General features: G+C 30.8%; 1 protein-coding gene and 3 long non-coding RNA genes across 13 annotated transcripts in view; 3 read left to right on the forward strand and 1 right to left on the reverse strand.

Annotated features, from left to right (window-relative positions):
* LOC408616 (transcriptional enhancer factor TEF-1) overlaps window positions 1-19703 on the reverse strand; it is a 181833-nt gene that overhangs the window by 94977 nt on the left and 67153 nt on the right. The window lies entirely within an intron of this gene.
* Window positions 5861-8173, forward strand: LOC113219397. The gene is made up of 3 exons (XR_003306501.1): window positions 5861-6653; window positions 6924-7936; window positions 7996-8173. It is a non-coding gene; the product is annotated as an uncharacterized LOC113219397 (long non-coding RNA).
* LOC102654413 lies at window positions 8847-10267 on the forward strand. Its single transcript, XR_409472.3, has 4 exons — window positions 8847-9016; window positions 9104-9816; window positions 9929-10007; window positions 10163-10267. It is a non-coding gene; the product is annotated as an uncharacterized LOC102654413 (long non-coding RNA).
* Window positions 11084-19074, forward strand: LOC102654358. 3 transcript variants are annotated; one of them, XR_001704121.2, is made up of 10 exons: window positions 11084-11782; window positions 12140-12762; window positions 12953-13265; window positions 13339-14418; window positions 14770-14986; window positions 15115-15593; window positions 16828-17289; window positions 17424-17584; window positions 18006-18361; window positions 18612-19074. It is a non-coding gene; the product is annotated as an uncharacterized LOC102654358 (long non-coding RNA). The 3 variants fall into 3 exon arrangements; XR_001704120.2 differs by having other exon boundaries at window positions 11086-12762; XR_409469.3 differs by having other exon boundaries at window positions 11087-12762; window positions 15115-15251.

Raw genomic sequence — 19703 nt, forward strand, 5'->3', positions numbered from 1 at the left:
TACAATCCGCTCGCTTACGAACGGACAACTCGTGGTTACGCTCGCGAGCATCTTCGGAAAGCGTGAGACGAGAAACAAGCAAACGAGTGAATATATAAACGTGCACGTTTTTCCATTAAGCGAGGTTATGTAACGCGATTACATCGAACCGCATCGTTAACCCCTTAATTTATTATTTTTTAGAAGGTAAGTTAATGTTAGATATCTACTCGTGTAGTTAGAATTTTTTTATGAACATGAATACATGAAATACGTATAATAGTTTCCACTTTCCCGTTATGTTTATTCATCAATAAACAATTGAATTTCGAGTGAAACCTTGGATAAAAATCTACTTTACATCATTCCCTCTCACAATATTTTCATTTAACCTATATCATCTAACCTATTTTGATAAATTCTTGAAGCTTTAATGTGTACAATTTATGATTAATTAAAAATAATGAATTGATAAAATTGATAAAATAGAAATGTCATCTGAATTTATAGTGATATTAGAAATACTTTTTTTTTCAGAATATTGAATTGAGAAAAAGATTTTTGTTCATTTTCAATTAGATCAAGTTAGATTGGATTGATTTCGGAAGCTCATAATTGAAAAGATTTCATTTTTTCTTTTTTTTTTCAATTTATAAATATAGATTTATTTTATTTGAACTAAATTTGAATTAGATTGGTTTGGATTACATTGAATCAAATATAGAGCTAGAATAATTTGTTTTTGGTTCCTGGATTTTTTGGCCAAATAATTCGTTTGGAAATTCATTGGAATTCATTTGTTATCTTCGGTATCATTTTAATGCGATTAAAATTATTTTTTTATCAAAAGATATTTCTTAAATCTTAAATCTTATATTAACAAATAATAAATTGTAAAATATAATATTGTTACTAATAATTGAAATATATCATAAACGTTGCTGTAATATAATAATATAAATAATAGAAATTTTTCATTCTATTAAATCCTTCACCTGGTATTTATAAAACATCATATATATTTTTCTTAAAGTCACGTACCAAAATTGCCAAACAAATCATTAAATTCTAAAGCCTAAATGTAACAACTCGATCCATTATTAGCATCTTCAGAGCTAATCCAGGTTACGTAAATCGAGAATTCGATTCGTCACGATTTTTAAAATCGATCCGTTTCCTCGAATCGCCGAAAAAATATTAAGTTGTCTTTGAAAATCAAAGCGATTTTCAAGCTCGTAAATCGAATGACAAGAGGAAGGCCGGTGTGTATTTCAAATTTTAAAAATAGACTAACGTACACATTTCGTATTTTCAAAAATTCGTCTCGGCCTCTAAAAGCTATCGCGTATTTGAATATTTAGAAATATTTTAATAACAGAGATTTCAATGAAATTGTAAACGAATTATACGGATAAATAAAAAAAAAATATATTTTAAAAAAATTGTTGAAAATGAAATGTATTTTTGAAATAAATTTTTTTCTTTTAATGGAATTTTATTATTTAAGAATTCCTCCTAAAAATATTTGATAAAAAATATTTTGCTATAAATTTAAAATAAATACACCTTTTACTCGATTTTAATCATTATTTAATTTCCTAAATATTCAATTGAAAAATTTTCTCGAAAAATTTTACAAAAAAATTTCGGATCACTTATTGAACAAAAACAGAAAGAATATAATAATTTCCTAAATTTTTTTTATTCGATTCAAAACGTTTTAAGTAATTCTTTAAATATTCGATTAAAAATATTTTTCGAAATGAACGATTTGATCCATCTATCGCGTAATAGTGAGCTAAATTAAACTTTCGAATAAAATAACTCGCTCTAAAAAAAAAAAAAGAAAAAAAAAGGAAAAATAAATAAATAAATAAATAACTGCTAAATTTTGTACGATGGTGCGTAAATAAAAAGCAAAACGGTCATTTTAATAGATCGTAAACGAAGTGTTAATTGAATCTGTAATTCAAGCGCGTTTTACGAAACGCTTTCGCGAAAAAATCATTCGACCAACATCATATTTTGAATATTTTTTTATGTTTTTCATTTTTTTTCCTTTTTTTTCCTTTTTTTTTTTTTTTTTTCTCTCCCCCTTCCATCGATACGATATCTTGATGTTGAAAATATGTTTTCACCGGAACCCTGGAAATTTTATGAAAAACATTCCAGGCGTGGCTTATACGATTCACATAGAAAAAAAATATTTTTATTATTCGTTCGAGGGCTCGCGTCTCATTGATATTCTTTTACGATTGTGAAATCTGTTACGGGTCATTAAAATTGGCTAAAAATATACCGCATCCTTTCCACACTGTCATTATTGTTTTCGTGCATATAAAGTGGTCGTCTTTTGTGGCTTTTGGAGAATGGAAATCTCGGTTTGTTGAATTATAAAGGAGAGAGGTTGTAAACGTGGCTAACGATTAAATAAACTGACTACGTGAAAAGATAATAATTATTTATTTTTACTTAACTATGTATTGTTGTTTTTTTTTTTTTTTTTTCTTTAAATCATATTCAAATTTATCTTTTCTTTTTCTTTCTTTTTTTTCTCGCTAATATTAATGTTTCGATTTATATAATTTATAGTTACAACAGTTTTCAGATTTAAATTAAAGTTCAAGGTAAATTTCTTTTTTAAATTTATAACTAAAACTAAGTATAACCTATATTTCACAATAACGATGAAATATCGATTCAATGTAATATTTATTCGAAAAAAAAAAAATGTCTTGAACAAAATGGATATTCGATAAAATAAAATCCAAAATCGCAACAAATAAAACGATACATCAAATATCCAGTGATTAGAAATTGATCCGACATCGTAGCTTTTTGATAAACATTTATTTCTTCATATATATTTCCCAAGACGCGGCAACAAAATCGTATGCCAACGCTTTCTTTTGTTCCGTCAGCACGTCCTTTCTTACTCAACGAAAAAAAAAAAAAAAAAAAAAAAAGAAAAGAGAAAGAAAAGAAAGAAAAAAGAAAAAATCCACGACGAACAGCTTCCGAGTATAAAGCTGAGTATCCACGAAAGAATGCCAGGTCCCGTGGAACGCTCTTCTCTACGCGGAAAGGAATCTCGAGGGTGAACCGTGCCTGGGGCATCATCGAGACATCGAGAACGATGCCCTGGGCATCGAGGAAGCCGCGTGCACGCGTGCAAATCTGGCTACACGGATAACATTTCATGGAAAACGTTCCTACGGCTCGTTATCTTTCTTTACGGTTCGAATGAAGGGGACCTCTAAGAGGAATAGCGCCTTCTAAAATTATAATTCGATGAAAGCACGTAATGCACGTGATGGTCTTTACGATCGTCTCGTATCTTTTACAAAATTATCAAGTTTTATTCGAAATTGAAAATAGATATCGTTGTAATGCTGTATTTTTTATGCTATAAAATTTATTTTAACAATCTTTTTCACAAAATTTAGATTATCGTGATTTCAATATATAACATTAATACTTTTCACAATATAGTACGTGTACACACACTTTGGAAAACATGAAGACACTGTTAAATTTATTCACCGATTAAATTTTTACGAACTATTTTTACTAACTGAATTTTTTTTCATACCTCGTGTAATATTAAACGTACACAAATCATTGAACCAAGAAAATCACGTTGCTAGCATATCGTTCGATTAATTAAAAGGTCTCGTCATCACGCGGAAATTATGTCGATACCATGGTTAACGTATATACGAAGATTCGTCGCGCATTGGTATAATTCAAACATCTCTCAATGCGCTACCAGCGCAGAAGTTGAGAAGCGTTCCGCGGCTTGAACACGACCTCCATTAGCCTTTTTGATCAGCGGTGCTAATTGGTCGACTTGAACGAACCAACGATACATTCGCCCTCTTGTGCCATACTTGCGACCTTTCGATCCCTCGAAACATGCACATAACCTCACTGCATCGCGGCTGCAATTTTCTCTAAAGCTGATGTAAAAACGTCTCGAGAAGTTGTGAATATCGGACAATGTGAACGGTTGGATCTGGTTGATAATCATCGGTTGGTTGGAAATAATTTTTTTTTTTATCGTTATTTATTTCTTCTTCTCTTTTGGAGGTATTTTAGATAAAGAGGAAGTTTCTCATATAATTTATCTTTCATTGTAAATAACGTTAGAATTTTCAACTGACATAACCTATAAACCATAACTTAACTACAATTTATAACCATATTTAATATTTTTATTAAATATCATATATTATTATTATGTAAAATATGTGTCTTATAATTTATAGGATTTATTTCATTAGTTGATTGTGTACCAAAAAATAATGATAAAAATTTATATAAATACACGTCTCATTTGTCTCTTTACGTATATATGTATATCTTGATTGATTTATAACCTAAACCGTTACATACTTCGGAAATTTTCTCTTAATCAAACTATCATAAAATTAACAAATAAGTAAAATAAAATAAAGTCGAACAAATAATAAAACAATCTAGAATTGACTATGAAATTATCACTTAACTAATTTTTTAATAAAATCAAACAAATTTAAATCTAATTAATACATTGCACAAATTATTAAATCTTCTTACAATATCTACAGTTTTCTATTTTCTTGGAAAGCCCAATCTTCTATCAACACTATACACATTGTACAGGGCGGGATGAATGGCAATGGATTACCAGCGCACAATTAACACGACACAGGTATCCGTTTGATTTTACACGATCCAAGCCGCAGGTAACCAAGCTGGTCGTTTGCTTGCCTCTTCATCACGATAATCCACCTCCTACGCGCTTCTCTCTCTCTCTCTCTCTCTCTATCTTTCTCTGCTCGTCGTGTTCATCATCTATCTGTGTCTTTCTAGCCTGGAAGCGGAACGTTTGGACGGGAAACGGAGCGCGCATTTAATTTGCAAATGCAGATTGCTTTCCATTTTAATATAAATTGTTCGAAACAAAGGCAGTAATTATGGCGTGCTCTCTCGTCGCTTTGAGAGCTGTAATGGTGGTGTTCGTTACTCTGGTGTGATGTTGGTGCTCTCACCCTTCGCGTTTTTCGTTCGTGGGTCCCTTGATCATTTGATATGACTATATATGTATATCTATCGAAACTCATTGCTTTAGTGAAGAATGAAAGTTTGATTCTGTTAAAAATAAAAAATAAATGAGCAATATCGTGGACGATATAAAAATGAGATGAGAAGTAGCTATATTTTGGCGAAGAATATTTTCAAACATTATCATTATGATTGTTATTGCGTTTAAAATCTAAAATTTTATAATATTCTTTGCGTTTTAAGATATATAAATTAGATATAAAATTCTACGAGATTTACTTAATTTTATTTAATTTTACTTTTTAATTTTAAAAGGTAAAAATGTATAGAAATTCAAATATAGTTAACTTGATTATTGGTTGTTGTTTGACTGATAAAATTAATAAAAATGTTACTAAAAAAATCTTAAAAATTATAAATAGAAATATTTCAATAGAGAATCAAAGTGAATTGAGAAGAGAATTGTAATTCTAACAGAAGTTATCTGGAAATGTTTCAATAAATTCTTGGAAAATTTCAATAAACTCTTTTAGAAAAAGTTTCTTGGCAACTTCCATAAAGAGTTGTGGTTATATTACAACTATTCCAAAACTGCAATGAACTATTGAATAAGAATTTTATAGAATTGTAGATATAAAATTGGAGATCAATAAAGATTGATAAGAATTCTACACATTATTAATAAAGATCTTTCTATTTGAATAAACTCGAATTTTCATTATTATAATTATAAAATAGAAATTTTTTTTAATAAAAAAATTAATTTCTATAAATTTTCGTAATTAAAACATGATCTCGATATATTGCATTATGTTTAATGACATATATAGTTTATTATATAAAAAGTAGAACTGCAAAAAAATAAATTTTCCAAAATACATAAACAAAAATAAAAATTTTTATTTCTTAGAGCAAGATAGCATCTTGTTGTGAATTTGTTTCTATCAATTCATCAATTTCATCTGGAATATCGAAAATACAATTCAAAAATCTCGCAAAACAGAGAGAAACGAAATAAACGAAAAAGACAAAAACGCAAATTAAATTCGACATACGCACAATGAAATGAACGACAAACTTGTTTGAAAACCAACAGTGTCAATTACACGCGATCGATGTTTCTACTCTTCCGTACAAATAAGGCTAAACGACGTTATTGTCGCAAACAGAAGCGAGAGACGGTTGTTGAACACAGAGAGAAGCGGCGCGTTGCGTCGAGGGCAAACAAAGAGAAAACGGGAGCCGAGAGTACCGCGCACGCTGCCAGGCATTCGAATCTCCCGCTCCACGCGCGCACACAAAGCGGCCGACACTCGAGGCTCGGGGCGTTACGCTCGTTTTGGTTCGTTCCGCGCCAATGGGGAACGACGCCCGTGACAAAGCGCCGCGATAAAAGGCACTTTGATGGAACGGTTTGATTGCCGGACCGATCAATTACCGTTCTCTTTTTTTTTTATTTTTTCTATTTTTTTTTCCTCTTTTTTCCGCATTTTTTCCTTTTTTTCAGATGGAACGATATGAGAAAAGAAATCGATAATCTTATAATCGTTGACAAGATCGATAATACGATCGTTTGGTAATGAAGACAATATGAGAGAATAGAATGGATAAAATTTTTACGATTTAAGGTAAGAATAAAGTTATTCTTATAAGTTAGTCGAATATTTTATTATTTAAAACGATAAAAGGATAAGATATTGTAACTTTATTCGAAATTTTACCCAATTCATGTTACAGTCCAACATAAATGATCTACTGATTTGTAGGTTATGAAAGTTTCTTTCTTCAATAACAAGAATTTTATTACACAAAGTCTACTTAATGATTGATAATAATTCTAATTAAATAATGAAAATTTAACAAGTTTCGATCGATTATCGTAACATTTCTTTTTTTAGCCAAAAAAAACGTTATCACTTTGTCATTCCACCATCATCTCGTATCAACGTCCGAATACGATAACCTCTGAAACTATCCTGCTAATACCAGATACCACTTCACTTCAAATTGGATCCAACACCGCAAAACGCAGAGATCTATAACAGAAATCCTAACAACCGTTAGGCGAGAATCATGGAATTATGTTAATTTTCCACGGCATGTCTCGCGACTGATATTCATGAGCCCGGCGTGGCCCGTTACAACATAGAGGAGAAGCAAATTAGAAGGAGGAGGATTAGAAGGCCGTCGTCCAGGCGAAGATCCAGTGGAAGCATCCAGTCGGGTACGAATATCTGGTGGTCTATTCAAGGGTGCATAACATACAAGGCGGCGAGTGAATTTGCCCGTTTCGCCGCAACAACGGACGATGCTCGGCTTGTAAACGATGCATGACAATCGTTGTTGCATCCGTTAGTCGAAGAGTATTCGAGTCCTTCCTGTTCTCACCACCCCCCCCCTCCTTCGCGGTTCTATCTTCTCCTATTCGATCATACGTATATAGAGGGTGGATAGGATGGGTTGGCTAGAATGGTTTGGGGCATCATAGAGCAAGGATTCGCGAGGAAGAGATGGACGGGAGAAAGAGAGATGGATATAGGAGAAGGAGGTGGAGGAGCAGCAGCCGAATTCCTAGCATACCGCGGGGCCAACTGGTTAGCAAGCGATTTACGATATTGTAAACCGATGCGACGGCGGCGGCCGTGCCCACCGCCGAACCTCAATCTAATAGTGGCGACTTCGACCTCCAATGCCAAAGGCACGTCGCCCCCGAACCGGTAACATTGTTCGCCCCGCTTTTACTTCCGCCATACAGTACAAACCTGGATGGACTCACTCGATGCGACGAGTTTCTCATTCTTATGGTGAATGGTTTGGAAGATGATATCTGGGAGAAAGTGTTTGTATTTCTGATAAATGATTTTTTTAGATTTGTTGCAATGGAGAATTTGTTTGACAGAGATAAATTTTGGTAAGTGTTAGGAAGGATAGTAGAAAATTTCTTTTGATAACAAATATTGCTTGTTTTAGATTGATAATAAGAACAGATAAATTCGAAGATAACTTTGATTTTGGGCTAATGAGTTTTGAACCTGGGAAAATTATGTCTAAGAGAAAATATTTTCCATTTTTAATAAATGATTTTTAATTTGTTGAAATGGAGAGTTTGTTTGATAGAAATGAATTTTGGTAAGTATCATAGAAGAGATAATAGAAAATTTTTTTTAAAGAATATTGTTTGCTTGTTTTAGATTAATGAATTAAGAAGATAGAGATGAATTCAAAGTTGAAATTCGTAATTTTGAGATGAATTTGCCATTCTAATGATGAATATTTTCAAAGATGATGTCTGTAGAAAATATTTAAAGTAAGTAATTTTTGAAATTTGGAAAATTTGTTTGATGGAAATGAAACAATCTTGGTAAGTATCATAAGAAAGAGAATATGAAATTTCTTTTGATAAGGAATATTGATCTTGGATTAACAATAAAAAGATATAGATAAATGCAAAAATAACATTGAAAGTTTTAAGTAATTTTGAAGATTGACAACAAATTTTTTATTTATAGAAATATAAATGATCCATATAAATGGAATATTTTTTGAATTTTGAGAGAAAACGTTTATGGTTTTTTGGGAATGGTTGATATTAATATTTGATGGAGATGAACTTGATAAATATCATAGATTAATTATGAAGATGGAAATATAATATTTAAATTTGTAAAAGTTTCTATGAAATCTGTTTTATTAAAAAAATATTGTCTTAGATTATAACATAACAATAGGAATTTATTGAAATATATAAATAAGTTGGAATTTTGATGTTAAAAAATATAAATAATCCATTTGAATTTAATACTTTTAAAATGATATTTGAGAGAAAATATTTTTTATAGAGGACTGGCAGTAATTCTTCGGCATTCGGATATCGTACTACAAAAATATAATCCAAAAAGTTAAAAGAAAAAAATCACTCTTGACAAAGAACTTATACTATCCCAGATTGATGTGTTGAAAATTTGAATAATTTGGATAAATTTCTTCGATTGTAAGAATTTTTTTCCTTCTTTGCCATTATTCTGACTAAAATTCTCTTAATCTTCTTTAATAAACAATCATCCAAAATTAATTTTAGAGGCACAACGTTTGTAATCCACTAAACCGAAAGCATCGAGGGTATCCATGCCATGCTCACCGAATAATTAGAAGCAAAAGCGAGATTCGAGAAAGTCGAAGGATGGAGAGATGCAGAAATGACTGAGGAGAGAAAAGACAGAGAAAGGGAGGGCGCATTACAAATGTTGGTAATCTAGTTGCGAACGTAGCTCGGGGTTGGAGCCTGGAGCAACCATGCGGAATAATGATATGTAATCTCAAAACAACCTGCGGCCTCGCCAAGGCACACGCGAGCGGACGCGTGCGTGCACACGCGTGTTGTTACACGTTACCTGCTCGCGTGTTACTATCCCAGAAGCTGTTGCGGAATAGGCGGAAGCGCTCGTGACCGCGGTAAATGACACGAGCAAACGAATCGACTGAAACGCATGCCCCTCTTCTCTCAACACCCACACCACCAGTATCTCTCGTTCATCACCCTAACTTTCGCCGTTGTTACTCGCAGTTTGGATGTATACAACGAACCGCTTCCACTCTACCGATACCACCGCTAATTATAGTTTAATAATGATCCGGTCGCGCGTTAGTCCGCCAACAGCATTCTCGCCGACGAATTAAAAATTATATTGGAAAAGGTTGGTTCGAGTTTGGGAGAGCGATGATTGGCGAGACGGTATGTGAATGTTTTGAGAGATAATCTGTTGCAGTCTGAAGTTTTTTTTTTGATTAGTGGTAAGTTGTTTTTTGATAGAAAAGAAATTTAGATATTGAAAATGTTTTAATAGATATTATAATAGAAATGTTTGAAGTTAGAGTTAGATAATTAAATATATAATTGTTTTAGAAATGTGAATAATTGGATGTGGATTTTTCAAGAGATGAACAATAATTTGTTGTATGCAGAATACAGTATTTTGATGATGGTAAGTTGTGAAAATATTTTTAATAAAAACAAATAATTCATTTAAAAATGTTTAAATATTAGAAATAAAATATTAGAAATAAAATAAATAGAATAGTTAATATAATTGCTGCATTTAGAAATGTTTGAATAATTGAATATGAATGTTTGTTGCAGGGATAATTTGTTGCAGAAAATATAGATTTTTGATTGGTAATAAATTGTTGAAAGATAAATTTATAAACATGCAATAGATCCGCAGATATGATTGTTGTGTGTTTGGATATAAAATATAGTTTTCTGATGATGATAAATTGTTTAAACTATTTTTAGATCTTTATTACAATCTTATACAATTATTCCATGTTTAGAGATGTTTGAATTATTGAATATAGATCTTGGAAAATTCTTTGAATAAGAAAACAATGATTTTTTGAATAGAGAATAAATAATATCAGATACTATGATATTAGGAAAGTTTGGATATTCTGTGATTGAAATAATTTTAATGTATCTTCTAAAAAAGAAAAAAATATTGTAATGAATATATATCCAATTAAAAGAAATATATTCACCATTGGAAAAAAAAAAATCTGTGATTTTGCAAAGTTCATGTTTAACGAAGTAAACAGATGAAAGTTGTAGAGGGAAGAAAATGGACGCACGCAATTAGCCCGCAGCCGAAAGTTGCGCGGGCGTGCAATAAGCTATATACAGTGTAAAATTCCATTCGACGATCTCGTCCCAGCCCCAAAAACGGATTTCCGCCGAAATAACTGTTAACGTTGCGAATTGCATCCCTGGCATGCGCGTTGCACGTGCGGATCGGAAAATTTCAACTGCAAAGCTACCTGCACGTTTCCCTCATACCATTTCCCTCTCTCTATTTTTACTCCTCTTTCTCTCTCTCTCTTTATTTTGCACTCTTTATCTCTCTTAATTTTCTTTTTTTTTCACTTTTCATTTTCTTTTCTAAGAAACTATATTTTTCTTTTTCTTTCTCTGTATATATCCATCTTTTCTTTTACAGTTCCTTTTCTGTTTCAGTTTTAATTTCATGTTTTTGTATTTTCCTTCATTTAATTTCTTAGATAAATTTTCTTATTGCTTTCTCTTCCCGATTTTTAAAGATTTTATTTTGTAAAGTATACTTTTCCTTTACATTATCAAAGAAGAATTACTTGATACAAACAGAAGAAAATCTTGATACATAAAATCGTCCATTAAAATTCAATAACAAGTTTCAATCAACAAACATTATCCTTTTGATCTCGATATCGCGTTACACGTATAAAGTAAATAAACAGAGATCGCCTTATAAACTCTCCCTATTAAACATCTAATAATCAAGCAATCGAAGCGGAAACACGCGAAAATTATAAAAACAAGAGAATGAGTCTATGCAGAGGGGAAACGGCTCACGCAACCCCGACAAATAGAGGGAATTAAAAGTAATCACGCGCATATTTACGCGGCCGATGAACAGAATGGTTGCGTCAACCGCAAAAATGTAACTGCACGCGAGCGCAGGTGTATGCGTTCGATTGTCGAGTGTGCAACGAGAGGGTGGTGTAGACCAGGAAGGGGAGGAAAGGGATGGAACAACACACGCGGATGAAAATGGTCTCTCCACTGGTTCTGATATGGCTCGTACATTGGAATCGCTTGGATATGGGTGGAGTGAAACCGGATGTGGGAGCGGGAAATAGAAGGGAAGAGAAAATACGAGGGTAGGTGGAAATGTGTAGAAATAAGATTGTGTGAACGAAGGGATGAATTGTTGATGAAAATTGATGAGTAAGTAAAAAGGAAAAAAAGAGAAATATATAATATTTCTTCATACATTTATAGGTTATTTGAAACTTGAAGAAACTTTTGACACAAGATAGTATGATCATGATAATTTGAATTTAATTGAAATATAAAGATTAATTTTGTACGTTTAAATTCATTTCTATGAGAATTTATAGTGTAGATATAGTTTGTTATTGAGAATGCTTAATTGAAAGATATAACGAAAATATAACTCAACATGTCGTCTAGTAGCGTCTACTTTATCGTTATCAAATGTTCTTGTGTAAAGTGACAAATGGCCTCTGAAAAAGCTAACCGTAATATCTTAACCTTAAAATAGAATTCTTAAAAAATTCACAGGAAGCTCTAAACAATAACAAATTTCAAAATAAACTAGATCGTAAAAATCTCTATCAAATTTACGATACGAGGTTGTTGCCGATGAATTAAACGAAGGCTGTATGGTTAAGAGTCAAACAAAATCGTGGATTTACGCGGAGATGACGCCTATCATGGAAACGACAATGAACCTTTGGTAGTTTTCACGAGCGCAGGGGATAAGCGAAGCCTCGTAAATTAGCCACGCCGCATCAAGCCCGATAATTAAGGCGAAGCGCCGTTAAAGACGCCGGGGCCACGCTGTTTCGGAACTTGGCCATCATCCAACGAAAGAGAGACGTGTGTGCCAGGAACACGTGCGTGAAGTTGCCTCACCCGTGAATCACGAGCTCGAAGCGGATCCGCGCCGATGAATTTCTGGAGCGGGCCGCGCGTGTATCCGATGAAATCGTACGTGGCAAGTGTTGTGTGCGTCTTGGAAACGCCGGAGCTCGAGAATAATTCCCTCTCGTTACCGAGAAATCATTAAGTTCTGTTCGTGAAACGCCGGTTTGATGATTTGAGGACCCTTGCAATTAGTTTGTTTGGATATTTATGGTTCTACTCGTCATGTTTCGTGAAGTTTTCCATGAAAAAGGAGTTAGGTGAGTTATATCGTTCGAGTCAATATTTTCATTTATTGATAATGTTTTATAAATAATTTTAATTGGTATGATTATTTTTCGTTCTAAATTTATATTATATAATTTAAATTGTAATATAAAAAAAGAAGAAACATCATGTGTATTAAAACTTTCAAAGAAAAAAGCTAACCTATAAATTAATTTGATCCAGTGCCATCTATCGTGTGAAATAATATATACTTATAATATGATTCGTATCATAATGTAAGGAAAGAAGATGAAAAAACATGCACTGTACAATGAAACCTAATCTCCAAATTGATTCATGCCATCTATCATATCAAATAGCAATATACTTATAATATAACTCATATCATAATGTAAGAAAAGAAGATAAAGAAATACATACTGTACAGTGAAACTTTCATAAAATGAAACCTAACCTACAAATTGATTCATGCTATATTATCAAATGGCATTATATACTTGTAATATAACTCATTATTATAAAATAAAAAAGAAAGGTAAAAGAATATTCACTATATACGAAAATTTTAATTAAAAATGAAATCTAACCTACAAATTGATTCGTTCCAGTACCATCTATCTAACCAAATACCAATTATATATTCATTATCATCATATTCCCGCAAAATTTGCAGTATACTCGTGAAATTTAACATGTATCTCGAACCGTGCCAGATTTAATTCCCAAAAGAAACCAACAATCAGATTGAAACGCAAAATCAGTTGAATTATTGTCATTGATAAATACATATAGAAGCTTCTATCGTATTTCACGTAACATCGTTGGAATGGAAGTTGACCGAGAGATTTTATCTTCTACTTCATAAAACGAGGCGGATTTCGATCTTCTTGTAAGCGCGCATTTGTATAGGCTGATCTACCCAATTGGAACCACTTGGCTGACGTTTGTGAAGTTGCCAAGAGGGATTCTCTGGCATTGGACGAGCGAAAAAAAGGAAATAAATGCCGGAAAATAAAATTAAAAAAACGTGTATCAAGTGGAAAATGCGTGTTTATCTTTGAATTTATTTTTTTTATATATATTTTTTTTAAGTTATATTAATTGAAAAATCTTATGAAAGAGGAAGTATTATATTCATTACAGATTATTATTTTTTTCAAATAATATAATTTTAAGTAGTTTAATAAAATATATATTGTATGTTCTTAAAGGATTTTCGTTATAAAAATTTATTATCAAAATTAATCACCAGAAGATTACAGGCTGGATAAATTGGCAGCTTCGTTCGTTTCGATTTAATAGCACCAGATTTTTTCTTTGAGAGAAGAAAAGCAAAAATAGAACGGATATATCCATCTGGAAGAAAGCAAAATAAAATCGGCTTAAAGACCACTCTTAATAATTCAACGTAAAGGAAGATTCTGCCAAGGTGTCTGACCAGACACGTCTTCCTCTACTTGAACATCAGAAAAACTATCTCTTATTCAAAGATTAACACCTTGTGTCCCAATGGGAAAAAAGAAACGATAAATAGTCGGAAGAAGCCTAGATAAGAGTTCTTCAAATGAAAAGCTAGAATTCTAGATCAAAAGAAGACCAAGTTTAATTCTTTGATTTAGTGGATCTTGCAGAGTTTGAACATACAGTCATTCACATTAATACTTTAACACCATTATCATTTTGAATTTGTAAGTAAAAAATTATTTAAATATTTAAATAATATTGTATTATATTTGTTTAAATATAAATATTTTTAAGATTATATTCATTAAAGAAAAAAAAATAAAAATTATAAAAGAAATTATCAATTGGTTAAATTTTTCTCTTTTATAATATATATATTTATAATAAAAAAATTTTATAAAAAAAATATAATGTTTTAATAAAAATTTATCGAAAAAAAACATTTTATCAAAAAGTTATGATAAATATCAGTATCAATAATTACTTAATCATACAATTAATTTAATTATGTATATAAGCATATATATAAAATTGTGATAAGTGACTGTTTTTATTTATAATAATTATCATTACAGTATCATCACAATATTAATATGACAAAATGGTAGATAACAATAATCTCAAAAATATATATATGATAACACATCTCACAAAAAATGGCAATATAGTTATGAATGGGGAAAATAAAAAGAATAACGTAATAAAATAAAAAGTAAAACATAGAGATGGTGCCATATTATAGTTTAACGCCATTAATAAGAATTTTAGACAGCCATGAATGAAAGAAAATAGGTTTGCACTAATCCTTTCACTATAATTAAACAATTACATTAATTCTTTTCATTTTTCATTTTTTTCCTGCTATTTTATTTCTTTTCTTTATTTCTTATTTTTCTTTTTTTTTTTTATATTCTATAAAGTTGAAGAACTCCAGACAAGAAAAGCCAAGGATGTATCGCGGTTTATCTCATTCACGGTAAAATTTAAATCTAACCGAGGAGTCTGAGGAGTTTCATCCTTCGTCGAGAGAGCTGTCCTCGCGTAGGAGGTCCGCAAGGTGAGCAGATTGTCGGTTGGCTATCGGAAATATTTCCCGGCTCCGAGAATTTATCGGGCGTCTGCCCGGAAATATTTGAAAATTCCTTCGACGCTCGCTGCGAAAACGGCGACCATAGAGAACAGAGCCGTTGGAAGAGGTGTGTGGGTGGATATGGAGGGGAGGCATCTGGATCTAGGATATTTTTCACACCTTAATTAGTACAGATAGATTGAAAACAGTAAAATGTTAGAAAACGTAAATTTGATTTTGTGAAAATTTCTGGATTGTTTTTAATTGAGATTCTTGGATAAGATTTGATTGTAATATTATGATTGTGTAATGGAGAATGAATAATTATTAGTAAGTATAACATTATTTTTAAAAAGTTTATCAAATCTATTCATTTTGTTTAGAACATTAAATAAAATTTTCTATTAGTTTACTAGTTAAAAAATATGATTAATCTAAATTTTCAAAATTTTAGTTTGAATTATATTTTACAATCACATCATCTCTTAAAATATTGATATCTTTTCCTAATCTATAAAAACTAATCTAATAAATTTATTAAACGAACTAACTTAACTAATAACTAATATTTAGATGACAAACTACATTGATCTAAAAATATGGGAATAATATGATATCTATAAAATATATACAAAAGTCTAAAAATATCTAAAAATCTAAAAATTATTTTATTATTATCTAAAAATATTATAAAATTTATTATAAATATAAATATGAAAAATAATAACATAAAAACTTTTTTAAAAAACCGAATGGAAATAAACTATAAAATTCAGAAAGAATTTTGATTGTAGTATTATATCTAGTATAGGTAGTCGATATTTGAAATATTTTTTCGGATCTCGTCTGTCCACATTGTCCAATAAATAAATAAAAGAATTATTACTCGATAGAAGCCGGCATGAAATCGGATAAAAGTTGTAAACGTAGCTTTCGCGCGCGCGAGAAATCCACGGAAGTTGTAAATTATGAAGAACAATAGCCTTAAACAGTCTGCAGATGCGATAAGAGGACGTTTGAATCACGTCTTCTTCTTTGGAGTCTGAATAACCGCATACTATTCGAAGATACGAGTACCGGAGAAGAAGAATGCTGATTCCGTTGGTGTCGACGATTCCACAGAAAGCGTTGAGTTTCATTTCTGTTCCTCGACCTCTTATAGCTAGTTTAGAGCGTTGGGAAAGCAAAAGATAAAACGTCTACGTGGAATATGAAGTTCATCTTATTTGTTACATATCAGAATATTTAAACTTTTAAATTTTTGCATATTTTGAATAATAATTTTTCTAATCTGAAAAATATGAAATCAGAAAATTTTTTAAACTTTTACTAGAAAGATATAATAAAAATTCAATTACATTTATGATTTTCAACCTATCATATTTTATCATTCACAAATAGTGTTAATTTTTCTCCCAATCTGTAAAAACCTAAAATTACAAAATTCCCTATATATATCCCCCTATATATCATAACCTCAAAGATCGTTTAAAAATTTCAACCAATCGTTCAACGCTGTAACAACAACTATTACCCATTGTAATCTATTTTCAATATTTTCAAGATATATGGAGAAAAAAAAGAAAAGAACAACTAAAAGAAGAAAAAAGCTATGATTGATCAAACTAGTGACGTGAGTGAGAATGAAGAGAAACGAGAGAGACTCGATAGCCCTGAGAGGACATACCACTCTCGGTAATATAAGGTGGCGGAATAGATTACGACCCTTCACCCTCGATAGTACTTCTCTGCTCTGTTGGGGACGGTCGCCGCCCTTATTGCGAAAGACCACGAGTTTATTGCGAACGACTGTGCGCCTCGTTCACCACCTACCCGATTTATGGGGATATATAAGCGCATACCACCGACAAATTTCCCCATAATAACGTGGACCCACCATAATGTCCTTTCATCAACACTTTTCTCGATTTTACTTGTGGACGTTCAGTTATCCAAAAATAGAACGTTTCCATGATCGTAATTGCGTATCGTTTTCAAAGGATTCCCGATAGATTGTAGATCCAAGGTTAAGTATTATTTTCATACGTTATTATTTCTAAGTGAAATTAATCTTTGAAACAACTCATGGGAATGTTCGTGTGTTTTAACAGTCTCCGCTTGGGTGAGGTTATTAAGCATGGGAAATTTATTTGATTATAGGTGGTGATGATTACTGTAACTGTAAACTGTTTTATACCATGGATTATGAAGTTGAAAGATATGTTTAGTTTTCCAGTTTAATTTGTTTCATGAAGAGAAGAGTCTATTTTAGAATTATTGAATAACGTGATATTTGGTGAGATTTTTACTGATGACAAATTGTAAATTAAAAAGATATTTATAAATAAAATTTAAAAAGATTCTTTTAATGTTCAAATAATTTTGATGATAAAACAAATATTTGTCTATTCTAAATTCTAGATTCCATTTGAAGTATTGAAAAAAGAAATGTATAATCAACAATTTGTAACTTGTCAATTTACTAATATTATTATTAAATTATTTTGCAAGAGGATTAATGCGATATAATCTACAAATTTTATCAATCTATATTATATTACATTTTAATAAGGAATTTATTATACCAAAATTTCCACTCAAAATTCTTAGGATATCTCTTATCTTTCATTAAATTTTAGTATTTAATATAATTCATGAATTTTGAATGTATTTTTTTTTTTAAATTTTAAATTGTTAATATTATTATCTGTTAATGTTTGTGTAATTTTTTTTAATTTTCAGAAAATGTACTAATAAACTTTCAAAGATTTGAGTAGAGCTGCAAATTAAGATACAAGAAAAAGAAAACAACTATTTAAAATTTTATTTAATTGCCGAATATTTTATTTAACTTACTTTCATTCGACCATTTTCTACGCCGAAAATGAAAAGTTATTACCTGCTTTTTTAATACGAACCAGTGCGTGCTTTCAAATATGTACACTCAGAAATGTTGGATGAAAAACTTGCAACCGTGTTCATTTCATCAGAACAGTATGCCAAAAAGAATGTTACACAACATGAGAACGAACACAACCTGAAAGCAAGATTACACGAAGCACGTGTTTATTCGTATTTTTTTCCTCGTATTCATATATGTATGTCATGACTTTTATAAAGGAAAACTATTTACACATTTTTATAATATAATACTTAAGAATTTTTAATTTTTCAAATATAGTTAAAGTTTTTTATCATTATTTTTTAATTTCGTTTTTTGAAAATTTAATATTTATTTTATTATTATTAATAAATTACCCTATAAATTATTGTTAATTATTAGTTTAACACGTAAATTAGTTTTACAATTTTTCTATTTTTTTTTATTTGATAAATTTTTATTTTCAGATATACGTAACAATCGTTTGGATAGAATTTACATTATAAAGTTGACAATTAACCGATCTGATTAATTTGCATTTTCCTTGGAACAAGGTTGAATCGATAGAATGGCGACTGTTCGATTCTTTTCGTAGCGGAATCGTCATTGAAAGTACACACGAACGAGGTCGGAGATTGCTTCGTAAATTCTTTTAATACTCGACCTTCTGTTCGGTAAAAGGGCGGCCGAGAAGGGGTGACTTTACGGATCAAGGGTGCCGAGCAACAAGTGTGATTCTAAGGGGGTGCTTCAGGGTCGTCACACGGCGGTGCTCATTGTGGATTTATCGATTTACCGCGTTGAAACAACATTCATATTTAAACAGAACCAATTCTTCTCGTTCTACCCACATGCACGTTTTATATTCAGAAAATTTCCAAAGTGAAGATATTTATTCGAACGATATAATACAACATTCCTTATAGAAAAAAAAAATTACTTAATTTAGCAATTAAGTATAATTAAATATCTTCTAAATAGTTTAGTAATTTTTATAAATGATGCATTAAAAGATATACAGTTATATTTAAAAAAATACAAGTTGACTTTCAAGATGGATTAAAAAAAAATTATATTATTTTATGTCTTTACGTCGAATCCATTTAATTTAATATTTGAAACATTTTTTAATATTTCTAAAAATAAGTAAGATATTATTGTCAATCAAGTTGTTGAGACAGAATAATATATTATTATATATATAATAAATATATTATATTATATTATATTATATTTATTATTTATTATATATATAATAAATATAATATATTTATTATATATATTATCAAGTTTGTTATATTTGTCATATCATTTACAAAAAAAAATGTCTCAAATTTTGAAACAATTTCACCTCGAAAGCCAAGATGTATTGTTTTGTCGAGAGACGAATTTCAAACATAAAGGTGGTTTTGCCCCATCGAAGACCGAATTCTATTAAGCAAAACACGATTCGCTCGTTGTCATCGTATTTCATTCTAATTCGAATCTTACGGGGGGTTACAGAACGTACGTGCTCCCCCATGCAACGGTCGAAGACGGATGCGTAGGGTGGTTTCTGG

This window comes from Apis mellifera, linkage group LG1 (assembly GCF_003254395.2).
Source record: "Apis mellifera strain DH4 linkage group LG1, Amel_HAv3.1, whole genome shotgun sequence".
Lineage (NCBI taxonomy): Eukaryota > Metazoa > Arthropoda > Insecta > Hymenoptera > Apidae > Apis > Apis mellifera.